Raw genomic sequence first — 17,899 nt, 5'->3', positions numbered from 1 at the left:
GCATAAGATTTTCTAGTACTAGGCCTTCTGGCCTCCAAAATGACATCCATCACAGCTTTGCTGAGAGGTGCGTTTTGTATGACTACATTATCCGCCATGCTGCCAGGTTTAAAGTCCTGAGTTGGCTGTGCAGGATCTGACTGTTTTGCTGGGATAGTAGATGAGGTATTTGAGGTAAGGTCCAAGCTGGGCATTGAGACAAGTTCTTTAGGACTGGAAACCAGTACTGGTGGGGCAAGGTCTGGGACAATCAGTATCATTTTTGGCTTCTCCTGTCTGACCTTTAGAAGTACCTTGGGGAGGAGAGGCAGTGGGGGAAAGGCATACACTGATAGGGCGTCCACTTTCGTTGCTTGTTTGTGATAAGTCCTTGTGCAGAATCTTTTTAGTTGGTAATTGTGAGGGGAGGCAAATAGATCTATGTCCGGGCATCCCCATTTCCTTGTTATCATGCTGAAGACTTGTGGATCCAGCTGCCACTCGTGGGAATCCATGAGATTTCTGCTTAGTTCGTCTGCCAGAGTATTTTTCCTTCCTGGCAGGAATTGTGCCTGCAGATGTACTTGGTAAGTCAATGCTGTGTCCCACAAAGTCATAGCTAGTCTGCAAAGGGGGTAAGAATGTGTGCCCCCCTGCTTGTTTATATACCACATGACCGTGGTGTTGTCTGTCTTTATCAGTAGTTGTCCCGGATGAAGTAGGTCCTTGAAGGCTTTCAGGCCATTCTGAACAGCTAGCACCTCTTTTTGATTGATATGTAGATGCATTTGGGTTGAGGACCATGTCTGACCAGCCCCCCCCCCCCAGGCATAATCTGATGCATCCGTTGTTATCGTCTGCCTGGCTGGGGGTAATGTGAATGGCTGTCCCTTGTTTTGGTGACAAGCCTTTGCCCACCATCGAAACTCCTGTTGTAGGCAGGGAATGAGAGTAATCATTGTTTCCAGGCTGTGGCAATGTTGAGTCCAAACACTTTTTAGGTACCATTGAAGCTTCCTCATATGCAGTCTTGCACATGGAATTAGTAGGATGCAGGATGCCATGAAGCCCAAAGCCTGCAGAATTCTTCTTGCAGATAACTGGGCCTTTGTTGCCAATATTTTGAAAAAGGTAGTCGGTTGCCTTTGTTTGCTGGCGTGAGATAAGCCATCTGGGCAGTTCTATTTAAGCTTGCACCCAGGAATATTATCTCTTGAGAGGGTACTAGTTTTGATTTCTTTTCATTGACTGTGTACCCTAGGCATGTTAGAAGCCTTTTCACAAACGCCAGATGCTGTAGAAGAATGTCCTTGTTCTCTGCTTGAATTAGGCAGTTGTCCAAGTAAGGATATATTTGTATTCCTCTTTGGCTGCAGAATACAATTACTGGTGCCAGGCACTTTGTAAAGACCCTGGGCGCAGTAGATAAGCCAAAGGGCAGTGCAGAGAATTGGTAATGCATTGAGCCAGCCTTGAATCTGAGGTATCTTCTGCATAATTGTCTGACTGGGACATGCAGGTATGCCTCTTTTAGGTCTAGAGTCACCAGCCAAGCATTCTTTCCCAGCATGGGCAGAAGCTGCTGCAAAGTCATCATCTTGAATTTAGGTATATCCAGGAATGTGTCCAGAACAGATAGGTCCAGTATTGGTCTCCAGGTCTTGACCTTTCTGGGAACCAAGAACAGTCGAGTAAAATCCTTGTCCCTGCTCTTGCTCTGGTACTAGCTGAATGGCCCCCATGTCCATGAGGGATGAGACTTGTTTTTGTGCCTCTGCCCATTGATTTTTTGGCAGACCTGGCCAGCCGTTTGCGTTTGGCATGGTATGGAAATGGAACTAGTACCCTTGTGAAATGATATTTAGAACCCACTTGTCCTGGGTTATAATGTGCCAATTATGAGAAAAAAGTGCTAATTTTCCCCCTAAGGGTGCTGCCAGAAGATACGTGCTTGGTGGAGGCAGGGGGAAGTCATTGAGACTGTTTCCTGTATGGTTGTGATTTGTCTTCTCCAACTTTGGAGGTGGAAGCACCCCATTGCTTTGACCTGTAGGAACCTTGCGCCTGGGATCTGCCTCTAGAGCATTTGGATCTGCCCCTTTGAGGTCTGTCTGACACAGGAAAGGACCAATTCTTTGTAGGCCAGTGTCTACTAAACCTAGGTGGCTGTACTTGTAAAAAATATTTGACAGTTTGCATAGATTTAGCTTTGTCCTCCATTTTCTTTAACACCTCCTCTGCCTTAACACCAAAGTATCATGCTGTAAAGGTGCATCTAATAATTTAACTTTGACATGATCAGGCAGATTTTGTTCCTTTAACCAAGCATGCCTCTTAATTACAGAACCTGTAACTGCAGCCCTGCAGGAGGCGTCCAAAGAATCAAAAAGTACAGTTGTGTACCTACCATAAATGTAGATGTTCAAGTGTATTCACTGTTGCAGTCATTACACTTGGGTTATCCTGCTGACAGGCTACCCGCAGTCGGCCTGAATTCCAAAGTCCTGGTCCGGCGTCGTTGCGGTTGCCTCTTCCTTGACGTCAGTGCACCAGGGGTATAAAAGATGCAGCCGACACCATTTTCTTCAGTTTTTCTTGCCCCAGATGTCAGGTGCCCCCAAAAGGGTAGGCTAAAAATTTGCAAATAAAAAAACATGCACTAACATAAACATTACCTTCCTCTACAAGCAAATACACCACATAGGTTGTATAGAATAGAGAAGTACAGATAAGTCCCAGCAATGAAAGGGGGATGGTAAGAGGGTAACCTGGACTGCAACAGTGAATACACTCGAACATCTACATTTATGGTAGGTACACAACTGTACTATGTTCATCCTGTTTCACTGTTGCAGTCATTATACTTGGGTTGAATCCCAAAGCTGAGGTTGGGCGGCTGGGCCTAAATAGGATTAAGAGTGGCTATGAGGCCCTGCAGAACTGCAGTGTCAAAGCCAGCTCTGGACTTGGAGTAAAGAGGTAAGTGATAGTGCTTGGTAAAAGTGTGCACTGAACTCCAAGCTGCAGCCTCCAAAATTTCCTTGGTTAGTACTCCTTTGAGAAAGGCTGCTGATGTGGCTGTTGCCTTGGTAGAATGTGGCCTAATATTCTTAGGCACTGATTTGCCATGCTGTGCATAGCAGAAACGAATGCAGTGTCTTATCCATTTTGAAACGGTCTGCTTTGAAATAGCCTTTCCTTGTGATCCTGCAGCGTATGCCACAAAACGTTGCTCAGTTTTTCTGAAAGCCTTTGTTTTGTCCAAGTAGAAGCGTAGCTGCCTGTGTATGTCCAAAGAGTGCAGAAGTCTCTCCCCTTTATTCTGGGAATTTGGATAAAAGGTTGGTAAATGAATGGTTTGGTTAAGAGCCACACTAGATACTAACTTTGGCATAAATGTCGGGTTTGTCCTTAGAGAAACCCTGTCCGGATGAAAAATGATAAAAGGCTCCACTGCCATTAATGCCTGTAATTCTGATACTCTTCTTGCTGAAGTTATTGCTAGGAGCAGAGCAGTTTTCCATGATAAGAATTTTATCTCAGCTGTATTGGCTGGCTCAAAAGGAGGCAGTGTGAGCTTTTCCAAGACAAAGTTGAGGTCCCATGTTGTTATTGGTGCTCTCCTTGGGGGTCTTATGTTTTTTGCCCCTCTGAGGTACTGTCTTAGTAGTGGATGAGAGAGAGAAAATAGGAGGTTCCATATTGTAATGAGCTGAAATGGCTGAGGCACGGATCTTAATTGATGAGAAGGATAGGCCTCTGTCCAGCATCTCAGATAGGTATTGTAAAATCTGAGGAATATTAGGAACAAGCAGTGCAAGTCCTCGTGCCTGGTTCCAAGCACAGAATCTCTTCCATTTTTCTGCATAAGATTTTCTGGTGCTGGGCCTCCTGGCTTCCAAAATGACATCCATAACTGCTTTAGAGAGAGGTGTGGTCTGAGTGGCTATATTATTCGCCATGCAGCCAGATTTAAGGTTCTGAGTTGGCTGTGCAGGATCTGATTGTTTTGTTGAGTCAGCAGATGAGTAATTTGAGGTAAAGTCCAGGCTGGCCCTTGAGACAAGTTCTTTAGGATTGGGTACCAGTGCTGGCATGGCCAGTCTGGGGCAATCAGAATCATTTTTGGCTTCTCTTGTCTGACTTTTAAGAGTACCTGGGGGAGTAGAGGTAGTGGTGGATAGGCATAAACTGTTAGGCTTTTCCAGCTGAATGATAGAGCATCCACCTTCCATGCTTGTGAGTGATAAGTCCTTGTGCAGAATCTCTGTAGTTGGCAGTTGTGAGGGGAGGCAAATAGATCTATGGGCATCCCCATTTCCTTATCATGTTGAAGACTTGTGGATCTAGTTTCCTCTCGTGAGGGCCCATGAGGTTTCTGCTTAGTTCATCTGCCAGAGTATTTTTCTTTCCTGGCAGGAATTGTGCCTGCAGATGTACTTGACAGGCCAGTGCTGTGTTCCACAAAGTCATGGCTTGCCTGCAGAGGGGGTAGGAATGTGTGCCCCCTTGCTTGTTTATGTACCACATGACTGTAGTATTGTCCGTCTTTAGTAATAGTTGTCCTGGATGTAGTAGATCCTTGAAGGCTGTCAGGGCATTCTGTACAGCTAGCATCTCTTTTTGATTGATATGAAGATGCATTTGATCTGTGGGCCACTTGCCCTGTATACATTTTCCTGCCATGTGTGCTCCCCAGGCATAATCCGATGCATCTGTTGTTAGTGTCTGCCTGGCTGTGGGTAAAGTGAAAGGCTGTCCCTTGTTGTGGTGACAGGCCAGTGCCCACCATCGAAACTCTTGTTGCAGGCTGGGAATGAGAGTAATTATTGTTTCCAGGCTGTGATAATGTTGAGTCCAAACACTTTTTAGATACCATTGTAGCTTCTGCATATGCAGTCTTGCATATGGAATTAGCAGGATGCAGGATGCCATGAAGCCCAAAGCCTGCAGAATTTTTCTTGCAGGTAGCTGGGTCTTTGTTGCCATCATTTGAAAGTAATGAGTCAGTTGCCTTTGTTTGTCTGGCGTGAGATAAGCCATCTGGGCAGTTGTATTTAAGCTTGCACCCAGGAATATTATCTCTTGAGAGGGCACTAGATTTGATTTATTTTCATTTACTGTGCACCCTAGGCAAATTAGTAATCTTTTTACAAACGCCAGATGCTTCAGTAGAATGTTCTTGCTGTCCGACCCTGGGTGCAGTAGATAAGCCAAAGGGCAGTGCAGAGAATTGGTAATGCATTGAGCCAGCTATGAATCTGAGGTATCTTCTGCAAGATTGTCTGATTGAGACATGCAGGCATGCCTCTCTGAGGTCCAAGGTAACTAGCCAAGCCCTCTTGCCCAGCATGGGTAGAAGTTGCTGCAGTGTCAACAAAAATGATTCCTACCTAAATCCTTTCACTTCCCCTTGTAATTACCACCCTCCCGCCCCTCTTTCTTTTAACTCTCTTTATCCCCCACCTTCTACTTTCTTCATCTTCGCCCCACTGTAAACTCTATGTAAATTCTCTTATATCTTCACTTCCCTCTGACTACATGCCTCTTCTTGGAACTGTAACTTTCACTATTTACATAAAATGTATCATTCATCTGAAACTTAAAATGAAACTCTATATTTTGTTTTCTCTACTATTAATACAATCTGTATAAAAAATTGTACTTTTCCTATTTGTAAATTGTTTAAGAGTGCAATTTCATTGTAATATGTAGCTTAAAGTGTGTAATACGTTTATGATCGGAGCTTTTCTCCCCGGGCCTCCACTGAAAATGGGCCCTCGAGCCCAGTGGACTTCCCCAGTTATCAAACTGGAAATAAATAAATAAATAAATTTTGAATTTTGAAACGTCCAGGAAAGTATTTAGAGTAGACAGGTCCAGTACTGGTCTCCAAGCTTTGTCCTTTCTGGGTACCAAGAAAAGTCTCAAGTAAAAAACTTGTCCCTGCTCTTGCTGATGTACTTTTTGGATAGCCCTCATGTCCATGAGAGCAGAAATTTGTTTTTGTGCCTCTGCCCACTGATTTTGTGGCAGGTCTGGCATACCTTTTGACCTTGGAAGGGTGTGAAAGTGGAACCTGTAACCCTGGGGAAACAGTATTCAGTACCCATTTGTCCTGGGTGATCATGTGCCAATTTTGTGAGAAAAGTGCTAGTTTCCCCCTAAGGGAGCTGCCAAAAGGTAAGAGCTTGGCATTGGTACAGGTAAGTCATTGGGACTGTTTCCTATAAGGTCGTGATTTGTCTTCTCCGCCTTTGGGGGCTGAAGCACCCCACTGCTTAGGTCTGTATGAGCCTTGGGGCTGAGATCTGCCTCTTGGGCGTCTGTATCTGCCTCTTTGTGGCCTGTCTGACACTCTAAAGGACCAATTATTAGAAGGCCAGTTCCTGCTAAATCTGGAAGGCTGAACCTGTAAGAAATCCTTTACTGTCTGCATAGATTTTGCTTTATCCTCCATTTTCGTTAACACCTCTTCTGCCTTAACACCAAACAAAGTATCATGTTGTAATGGAGCATCCAACAATTTTGCTTTAACATGATCAGGTAAACTTTGTTCTTTTAACCAAGCATGCCTTCGAATGACAGAACCTGTAACTGCGGCTCTGCAAGAAGCCTCTAATGAATCAAAACCACATTGCAAAGTCTGCTTTCCCACTTGTTCAGCTGCATGCAATAAATCCTGCATTTCCTTATTTTTAGAACATTCTGAGCTTGTAATCATTTTCTGTTTTAGCAAAGACATTAGGTATTGTTGATATTTAGGCATGTGAAACTGGCAGTTTAAAGCCCTTACAGCTAAAGTAGCAGAGGTGTAAACTTTCTTCCCCCATCTGTCCAGTGCTCTAGAATCCCTATCAGAGGGAACAGGGTTTTTTGCAGTGGAAGCCTTGACCCCTTTGGGACCCTGAGAAATTGTTTCTGGGTCAGCAGCAGGGCTTTTATAAAGAAATTTATGGGAATCTGGGACCCTGTAGTACCTATCTGGCTTAACTGGTGCAGGGGGTAAAGGAGACAAACTGGATTCAGAAAATATATCAACAATTTATAGTACAGGGGGCCTGTGCTGAGGCAGTAAAAGAAAGTCTCTGAGCCTTTTCTTGGATTCTGAATAATCCTGGCTCTCCCAATGGAAATGCTCCCTCATGGTGTGCAGGGTTTCCCCAAAAGAGTAATCCTCAGGAGGAGAGGCTGAAGGGATAGATTCTTCAGCGTCAGAGTCCTCATAGGGAGGAAGAGAATATCCCTGTTCTGAAGAGGAATCAGAGGAAATAGAAACCTGGTCAGAGGAATCATAGTCAGTATCTTGCCTAGACCTTTTATCAGGAGGGGGATGGGAACCCCTGATCAGAGTAATTAGGTCCTCGGCCATTTTAAGCATCTGTTTCTTTGGCATGGATGACTGTCCAGGTGAATGCTGTACTTGTTTCTTTGTCTTTAAAGGTGTTTTGGACTTTGCCTTGGCTGCTAAAGTGGTCTTGATAGTAAGCTGTGAAGGTCTGAAAACACCCTCAGAAGCCGATGCCTGCTCAGCAGCTCCGGACCCATCTGAGGGAATAGTTTCCGTAGGCCCAATACCTTGAGTTTCCAGAGGCCTAGTTGTCTCCACATGGGAGTCGGAGGCAGCCTGTGGTTCTGAGGTAGCGGGAGTCAGGGGCTGCGAAAGTGCCTCACTGAGCAACGGCGAACCGGCGACTGCCCTAGAAGAGGCTTCGTCATTGGTTTTGGACCTCGGATGCCTGTCCTTTTCTTTGTCCTTGCGCTTTTTATAAACTCCGGTCGTCAGTTGTTCCGACGGCATTATATAGTTAAACCTTCGGCCGCAGTAGTATAAAGCAAAATCGAACAGACGCTTAATAGTGCGTTGGTTGAATCTACTGCAAAACCGACAACTAGCAACGTCGTGGTCAGGGCCTAGGCAGGGAATACAGTAAGAATGAAAATCCTTATGAGGTATTTGCTTCCCACAAGAAATACAATTGTTGACTTTTACTGACATCGGTCTGGAGCAAGAAAAAGTTTCCCCTCTTTTTAGATTCTGAAAAATCTTGGCTCTCCCAGTGGAAATGCTCCCTCATGGTATGCAAGGTTTCCCCAAAAGAATAGTCCTCTGGAGGAGTAGCTGAAGGAAATGATTCTTCAGCATCAGAATCCTTATAGGAGGGAAGAGAATATTCCTGATCAGAAGAGGAATCAGAAGAAATAGAAACCTGATCTGAAGATTCATAGTCAGTCTCTTGCCTAGGCCTCTTATCAAGGGGGGGGGGGGGACCCCTGATCAAGGTAATTAAGTCTTCGGCCATTTTGAGCATTGGTTTTTTGGGCATAGAGGCCTGTCCACGTGGCTCTTGAGTTTGTTTCTTTGTTTTAGAAGGTACTTTAGTCTTTGCCTTTGAAGCTGAAGTTGATTTAATGTAAAGGTGTTTAGGTCTGAATACACCCTCAGAAGCTGGTGCCTGCTCAGCGGCTCTGGACCCATCTGAAGGAATAGTATCTGAGGCTCCAATATCTCGAGTTTCCAGCGGCATGGCCGGCTCCACGTTGGAGTCGGTAGTGGCTGCGACTCTAAAGTAGCAGGCATCAGGGGCTGCGCAAGCGCCTCACCGAGAGCTGGCAAACCGGCGACTGGCTTAGGAGAAGCTTTGCCTTCAGTTTTGGGCCTCAGTTGTCTATCTCTACTTTTCTTTGCATTTTTGTGAACTCCGGTAGTCGGATAGCTATCCGACGACATTTCTGGATAATTAAACCAGCGTCCAAAATAGTTTAAAGCAAAATCATACTGACGCTTAATAGTGCGTTGGTTAAATCTAGCAAAAAACAGACAACCAGCAACATTGTGATCAGGGCATAGGCAAGGAATACAGTAAGAATGAAAGTCCTTATGAGGTATTTGCTTTACACAAGAAATACAATTAACTTTTTCTGACATTGGTCTGGAGCAAGAAAAAAGTTTCCCCCAATGGGGTACTTAGCTGTATTGAAGACTTCGGATCTGAAACTCGAACACGAAAATCTCAGGAGTTGGCCGACCGGCACTTGCGAACTGCTTCTGCTTCGGGCACCGCACAGCAAGAAAGACTAAAGAAAATGGCATCGGCCGAATCTTTTATACCCCTGACGACCTGACGTCAGGGAAGGGGTGACAGCAGCCGATGCAGGACCCAGGACTTTGGAATTCAGGTCGACTGAGGGCAACCTGCCAGCAGGATTACCCAAATGTAATAACTGCAACAGTGAAACATGAAGAACATCACTGCAGTATTTTTATTTATGGCCCTAACATTTTATCAGAGTTTCCCTTCCTAAAAATATACATACTTTGGCTTTGGGAGGGATCCCCAATGCAGTAGTTTTCTAAACTAGCCCCCCAAAAATAAATTTTCTGCTATTTCATCCAAGTTAGCAACAGCTTAGACTGCCTACACCTACTCTGAGAGAAGAACACAGTTCTAATGTGCACATATGTTAACATTCCAATGAATGCTACAGGCAAACATGTTATCTGAGACTTGCAACTTCTGGGTCTTTTTGTAAACAGGTCTTGCTAAATGAATAATACTTTTTCAAAAAAATAAGCAAATATTACTCCAATCTGTAATTTAAATAAAACAGTTTCAGGAACAAATCTGGTACAGTGAATGGATATTTACGATGTGCAACGACTGAACAATGTTTATCATACTGATCACTGCTGCAGTAGCCTTAGCTACATGGGTTATAGCCTGCCAAGGATATAACAGCTGGCCACCTCAGGTTCATCAGAAGTTACTAGGCTACTGGCCCTGAGGCCCTTACAAATCTAGCCAATAATTCAGCCTATGTTCCGCAGCACCTGATGCCCCTTGTCCAGCAGGGACACAGGTGGAATCCCAGGGATGTATTTCCTGTTCCCCATTCGGTTATCCAGGTTGCACTTAAAAAGGGATAATGAGGTATTCTGCTTGACGTGGAGAGGGAGTTTATTCCACAATAGGGGGAAGACACAAATCTGTCCCACCTCAAAGTCCTACTGATGTCACAGACCAGGTTGAGGTTGTGCGTGCGGGTTTCTCGAGTGGAGTTAAACTAGCAGATATGCAGCAGTCCTACCAAAGCGGGGTCTGAGCTTACTTTGCATGCCAGACAGAGGTCACCTCTGAGAAGTCAGTATGACATTGAATAGAGGGACAGGGCTTTTAGCCTATCAGTGTTGGGCAGATGTTTGAGGCCCTGGATTCCCCTGGTGGGAAACCTCTGTGGTCTTTCCAGCTGCTGCTTGTGAGGTACATGCAGAAAGGGGCATTGTACTCAATAATGGGTCTTAGAAGAATACAGGGATGTTATGACCTCCTTGCCCCTGGCTGAGATACCCTTCCTAACGAGGAGGGCCACGTAGAAAACTTTCTGTACAACAAAGGCAATAATATGGTGGTCTAAAATCAGGTTGCCATCAACCTGGGCACCCAAGTCTCTCATGACTGACTGTGTGCTTAGAACCTTGTTATTAATGTGATAATCTGTGGGGATGTCACTCTCCCCAAAGGGGATGATGATGCATTTTTTTGGCATTCAGTTTGAGGCTATGTTTCTGGCACCGGTCATTTGTTTGAGTGAGACCCTCTTTGAGTATGTCCATATTACTACGGGAATTTATGACAGTGACAGTCACCTGCAAACTTGGTCAGCCATAGCCCACAGGTTTTGTCCTGCACCACAGAAAAGTATATTCCAAATAACAGAGGCCCCACGAATGATCCCTGGAGTACGCCGCTTGTTAAGGGTCTGCTGCCTGAGGTGGCTTCCCCTATTTTGACTAGGTGGGTTCTATCAGTGAGAGCCAATTTGCTACCCATCTAGTATCATATGGACTGATGCCCAGTTGAGAGAGTTTATCTATTATACCCAAGTGGAGAACAGTATCAAAGGCTTTGGCCAGGTCAGGGTAGGCGGTGTGAATGGATACTCACAATATGCAATGACTGAACAATGTTTATCATACTGATCACTGCTGCAGTAGCCTTAGCTATATGGATTATATCTTGCCAAGGATATAACAGCTGGCCACCTTCCACATGCACAGACTGTTAGGTAGCTTTAGATGAGCTGACTAACAGACATGTTTGGGTGTGAAGCCCTTCGCAGCTTTACTGGTGCTGAACAGTACTCTCCTCTGAGGCTTAACAGGATAGATGGTCAGCTTGTGTTTTTCTTTGCTGGGCAGGTACGTTCCTTTTGGGAGAAAAATTACATTTTCTTATTTTTGTTGATTTTTTTTTTTTTACTTTCCTCTTCAGGAATGTTATTTTAAAGCTAGTAGTGTTGTGTTTTAATGAACTGTCTTAAGACAGTAACATACTTTTAGACATAGTGTTTGTTTTTTTTTTGTTTGTTTTCTTTGCCAGTTTGAAAGTGTTGTAAAGTAATTAAAACATGTTTTTCTGTGGATAAATTGTATTTATTTTAACTGTGTGGGGCTGGCATAGTGTTTTAAAGTGATTTTTAATGTGTGTTTTTCTGTCAAAAAGGAACTACGCTAGCCCACATAAGTGTTTATCAGCAACTACTGCTAATCTTCCCTGGGAAATGGGTACCATTTTCATCTTGGTCGTGAAACAGACTATTGGGTCCATGGTTGGTCCTTCTTTCCTTTGCTACCATAACCTACAAGCAACTTGCCTCAGCCACAAGTGGGTGACTCTGTTGTGGCTATTTGTCTTACCTCAGACCATTCAAATTTTACCCAGGATCCCTCTGGTGTAGCACCTACAGCCACTACGGACCAGGGGTTAACTACTAAGTTAACAAATACTGACTCAATAACTAAACACATATTCCCCCAATCTGTAATGTCACTGACGCAGTTTTAAGACCAAATCTGGTACAATAAATGAATACTTACATTCAATGACTAAACATTGCACAAGTACATTTTCAATGGAAAAGCAGAAGACACAACAGACTGAATGCAAACCACAGTACGTGATGTTTCGGATGAAGGTAATCTCCACTCACACATCAGGAAGATTTCATGTTGTAATTTTAAGACTTGATACCCCCAAGAATCTAGGTGAATGGTACCATCAGAACAATTCTACAAAAAACACCAAATCTCACAAAATAAAAGACGAATGACAAGCAAACGACAAAATCATAAATGTTGAAATGCACTTAGACACAAAAATACGAGTCAGTGGTTTGACTTCATGTAATCATCACCTTAGGACACCATTACTGACAAAAAGATACCATCACATGCACACAAATGTCCAAGAAAACTATAACCACCCAGGCAATTTCTTAAAGAATTCATAAGCCAAAGGCCCAGACTTTTTCTATCAGTAACTGCAGACTGACACGGCTTATATCTCTATGGTCGACGATGTCCCTCAGACAACGCAAAGTACTTCTGAATGAACATGTGCACACACACCACATTGTCTGTCTAGTACATCCACTTTTCCTGACAGTCAAGTGTGTAGCCAACACATTTTGGTAGACGGCCATAACTCACATTCCACGGTTCACTGCGACATAATGGATGAATAAAAAAGATCCAACCACGAATGAAGGCAGAATGACCTTTATAGTAAAAAAGTACAAGCGCTTTCGTCTGGACAAGACTTCTTCAGATACAAAAAACACACAGGTGCTACAAAAATTTATAATGCCTCACAATACAGTCAATTAAGCTTTTAAAGAAACACACATATAAAGAATATGCAGTTGTAAAATATAAGGTATACTAATACTAAATACATTAGACTAAAAAACATTAACAAAAGTATAAACCATTTGATTCTACAATATAATTCATGTTAAACCCTGGCTGCTTTTGCTAGTAGTACTGGTTTAATACTAATGTATTCATTTAGACCAGGAGCAATATGTGCCCTCAGCCTAAGTTGCCATTTAAGTTCTTTATTTAATAAAATATTTTTGCAATCTCCCCCTCTAACATTGTCTCTAACAACTTCAATAATGCCAAATTTATAACCAGAAAAGGAAGCACATATCTCCGAATGTTTAAAAAGTGCACTACTTTCCTTGGCTGTCCTACTGTCGTATGTGTGTTCATATATTCTGTCTCTGAGTGCCCTCTCAGTTTTTCCAACGTAAAATGCAGGGCACCCACCACATATCGCCAAATAAACCAACATCTTGGTTCTGCAGTTACCCCTGCAGAATCTCACAGAACTATTGAGCCCATTCTTTAGTCTAACATTTGCATCACTGACAATGTAGGAACATTGGCTACAACTACCACAAGGAACAGTATTCTTATTAAAATGTCTTACGTTGGTATCAATGTACTCAAAAACCTTTTTGAAATTCCTTCCAGTCCTAAATGTAAATATAGGTTTTGGTCCTACCGCCTCAAAGAGATCTTTGTTACTTTTTAACATGCACCAATTGGAACTAATTTGGTAAAAGTGTCAGGAAATGTAGTGAACTCTGTAACACAGGACCCCCTAAAATCTTTACCATCTCCACACTGAGACCCTGAAACAACAAAGGGCTGACCTAACAGAAGCTTATATATTTTGCCCCATTCACCATAAACCTTAGCCAATATGTCACAAACCATATCTATAAGATAATTCCTTTCAGTAAACTTACTACCCAGAAAAAGAAATTCATTCTTCAAGTCATTGAAATCTGAAGTCATCCTGGCTATCCTAACTGCCTGTCCTTTTACAAGGCTTTTCTTTTGAAATGTAGGGTGATGACTGTCAAAGTGCAAATAACTGTTGCACCAAGTATCTTTACGGTAAATCTTAGATTTAAAATTCTTGTTGGTTTTAACAATAGTAATGTCCAAATAGTTAATAGTGTCAGGATGCCAAGTATGTGTAAAGGTAAGAAAACTGGTACTGTTGTTCAAGTAACCCATAAACAAGGTAAGCATTTCTGTAGTTCCTTTCCATAAAGTAAAAATGTCGTCAAGGAATCAGAGATAGATTTTAATATTTCCTTGAAAAGGACTACCAAAAACGTATCTACTCTCCCACTCCAGCATGACCAAGTTGGCGTACATGGGGGCACAAGCTGCCCCCATTGCAACACCACTGGTCTGTTGGAAATATTCACCTTGGAAACGGATATAATTGTGATCTAAAACAATTTCCAAAAGTTACAGAATTAATGGAATCTTGTCCTTGTCTAGGGAAGAGTGTTTGTAAATACTGTCACTGAAATACTCAAAACTCAGTTCACGGGGAATGCAAGTAAATAAATTCTTCACATCAATAGTGAGGAAACGGACGTCCTCACTCCACAGGACCCAGGGTGCCGTTCCTAACCATGATGTGCTTTTTGAACCTAAAAAATGTTTTCAACACATGTTCAATAGGAATTTTGATTTTAATCCTGTTGACAATATTCATTTTGCAAAGCATGGTTATGGGGACAATTCCGTTGATTCCTTGACTTTAAAAGACATGATATTTTCTTTGGAAAAGAAACTTTTTAAATATAAATGTTTAGAGCTGGACAATCGTTATCTACATTGTTGTATTGAACATGGTTTTGTACCACAAGGTTTAAGATTCTTTACATATCCTTTTGGCGTCATATATTCTAAAGATGTTTTAAAAGATTTACATTCTTATTTTGATGAGTGTGGTTTGGGTCTTATTAAAAGACTTATTAAATACAATGATGCCACCATGCTGCCTTTGTGTAAGGAGATAAATATTTTGAATGAAAATATTTTAAAAGATTTATTATTTTCTGAATATGAATCTTTGTATAGGAAGATCCTTGACAAAATTGACAGGAGAGTTAATAACATTTTTTTAAGGAAACAAAAGAAATTCCTGAGGGACCAACAGCAGTACAGTGTTGGTAAAGTTTATCCTGGTCCTACTTTCAACAATAAATATGGTAATGGAAATAATATTAATACAAATGTAAATACAGGATTTGATGACGACATTAACCCTCTTGTGACTGATATTCATGATCAAGGGGTGCCATCAGATAGAGGTACGAGTCACAACAGACCCCTTGATGAGCTAGACTCCTTTTCTGAACCGCAAGACCCTTTTTTATTCCCAAGGAGGTCAGAACGATTGTCCAGCAAGACCAGGCATGCTCCAGACCCAGGTCATTCGAGCAATGGCTATGGGATGAATTATGGATGGAAAAGGGTGGTCAAGAAGGGCAGATAGTGATTCAGGAAGGGACTGATTGCATTGTATCTGAATATAAGGGTTTTAAAATCTACAATTATTCCACTCAAGTGATAGGGAAATTACATTTTAACTTATTCTCCAGAGGTTTTAAATATGTTAAAAGCAACCCTGGTGATTTAGCTAATCTCTTGGTTGATTTTAAATTATTTCTAAGAAAGTTAAATTTAAACATGATTTTTAACAAAACAAAGAGAATAATAATGTTTCAGAGGGTTTAGTTCGAAGTAGTACCTACAATCCACCCCTTCACCCTGTTTTATTGCTATATGAAAAAACAGTTATGGATGAAATATATGAAGCCTTTTATAGGCATAAATTAAACTGTGGTTTAACCAATTTAAGTCATGATGAAATCCAACTACTTCATCACTTACAAGGGCAAAATGAACTGCGTATTATGCAACCCGACAAGGGAGGGGGTGATGTGTTGCTTGATACTGAGGAATATTATAATTCTATTACCAATATTTTGTTGGATTCTACTACTTACTCTCCCATTTCAATTAATGAAATCAACATAGCTTACGGGAGAATTGATTCTATTTTAGAAGAATATCTATTAGAAAACAGGATTGATTCTAAGACCCACAGATATCTGAGACAAAACAATTCTATAATTCCCACCTTCTTTGGACTACCTAAGGTTCACAAATCCATTTTAGCTCCAACTTTTCGACCCATTGTTTCTGCTAGAAATTCCAAAACACATCCATTAGCGGTTTTCGTTGATCATCATATATTAAAGAAATTTTGATGAAAACGGTACATCTTTTAAGGGATTCATGGGATTTTCTCAGCAAATTAACCCCAGATCTGTGGAGTGAGGACGTCGGTTTCCTCACTATTGATGTGAAGAATTTATTTACTTGCATTCCCCGTGAACTGAGTTTTGAGTATTTCAGTGACAGTATTTACAAACACGCTTCCCTAGACAAGGACAAGATTCCATTAATTCTGGAACTTTTGGAAATTGTTTTAGATCACAATTACATCAGTTTCCAAGGTGAATATTTCCAACAGACCAGTGGTGTTGCAATGGGGGCAGCTTGTGCCCCCATGTACGCCAACTTGGTCATGCTGGAGTGGGAGAGTAGATATGTTTTTGGTAGTCCTTTTCAAGGAAATATTAAAATCTATCTCGGGTTCCTTGACGACATTTTTATTTTATGGAAAGGAACTACAGAAATGCTTACCTTGTTGATGGATTCCTTGAATAACAGTACCAGTTTTCTTACCTTTACACATACTTGGCATCCTGACACTATTAACTATTTGGACATTACTATTGTTAAAACCAACAAGAATTTTAAATCTAAGATTTACCGTAAAGATACTTGGTGCAACAGTTATTTGCACTTTGACAGTCATCACCCTACATTTCAAAAGAAAAGCCTTGTAAAAGGACAGGCAGTTAGGATAGCCAGGATGACTTCAGATTTCAATGACTTGAAGAATGAATTTCTTTTTCTGGGTAGTAAGTTTACTGAAAGGAATTATCCTATAGATATGGTTTGTGACATATTGGCTAAAGTTTATGGTGAATGGGGCAAAAGATATAAGCCTCTGTTAGGTCAGCCCTTTGTTGTTTCAGGGTCTCAGTGTGGAGATGGTAAAGATTTTAGGGGGTTCTGTGTTACAGAATTCACTACATTTCCTGACACTTTTACCAATATTATTAGTTCCAATTGGTGCATATTAAAAAGTAACAAAGATCTCTTTGAGGCGGTAGGACCAAAACCTATATTTACATTTAGGACTGGAAGGAATTTCAAAAAAGTTTTTGAGTACATTGATACCAACGTAAGACATTTTAATAAGAATACTGTTCCTTGTGGTAGTTGTAGCCAATGTTCCTACATTGTCAGTGATGCAAATATTAGACTAAAGAATGGGCTCAATAGTTTTGTGAGATTCTGCAGGGGTAACTGCAGAACCAAGATGTTGGTTTATTTGGCGATATGTGGTGGGTGCCCTGCATTTTACGTTGGAAAAACTGAGAGGGCACTCAGAGACAGAATATATGAACACACATACGACAGTAGGACAGCCAAGGAAAGTAGTGCACTTTTTAAACATTCGGAGATATGTGCTTCCTTTTCTGGTTATAAATTTGGCATTATTGAAGTTGTTAGAGACAATGTTAGAGGGGGAGATTGCAAAAATATTTTATTAAATAAAGAACTTAAATGGCAACTTAGGCTGAGGGCACATATTGCTCCTGGTCTAAATTAATACATTAGTATTAAACCAGTACTACTAGCAAAAGCAGCCAGGGTTTAACATGAATTATATTGTAGAATCAAATGGTTTATACTTTTGTTAATGTTTTTTAGTCTAATGTATTTAGTATTAGTATACCTTATATTTTACAACTGCATATTCTTTATATGTGTGTGTTTCTTTAAAAGCTTAATTGACTGTATTGTGAGGCATTATACATTTTGGTAGCACCTGTGTGTTGTTTGTATCTGAAGAAGTCTTGTCCAGACGAAAGCGCTTGTACTTTTTTACTATAAAGGTCGTTCTGCCTTCATTCGTGGTTGGATCTTTTTTATTCATCCATTGTGTTTTGTGCCTTTTTCCAGTCACTGTGACATAATGCCATTGTAACCAACAAGCAGGCAACAAGGTATGTACACTTCTTTCCACTGCAGGTGAATGTGTGCATTAGAGGTGGGAGCATGCCAGTGTCAATGCAAATGAAGACCGATTTAAAGGACAACAGGGCTATTCAGGTCAGAAGTGAT

At 41.5% G+C, this 17,899-nt stretch overlaps 1 protein-coding gene across 4 annotated transcripts in view; it reads right to left on the bottom strand.

The window, feature by feature from the left end:
- ZMIZ1 (zinc finger MIZ-type containing 1) overlaps window positions 1-17,899 on the bottom strand; it is a 2,170,450-nt gene that overhangs the window by 1,925,261 nt on the left and 227,290 nt on the right. The gene's annotated exons all lie outside the window — the stretch shown is intronic.

The sequence above is a fragment of the Protopterus annectens genome, chromosome 14.part0, assembly GCF_019279795.1.
Source record: "Protopterus annectens isolate FY-2018-M chromosome 14.part0, PAN1.0, whole genome shotgun sequence".
Taxonomy (NCBI): Eukaryota; Metazoa; Chordata; order Ceratodontiformes; family Protopteridae; genus Protopterus; species Protopterus annectens.
The sequence above is the reverse complement of the archived record's forward strand: the minus strand, read 5'-3'. Positions and strand labels throughout refer to the sequence as shown.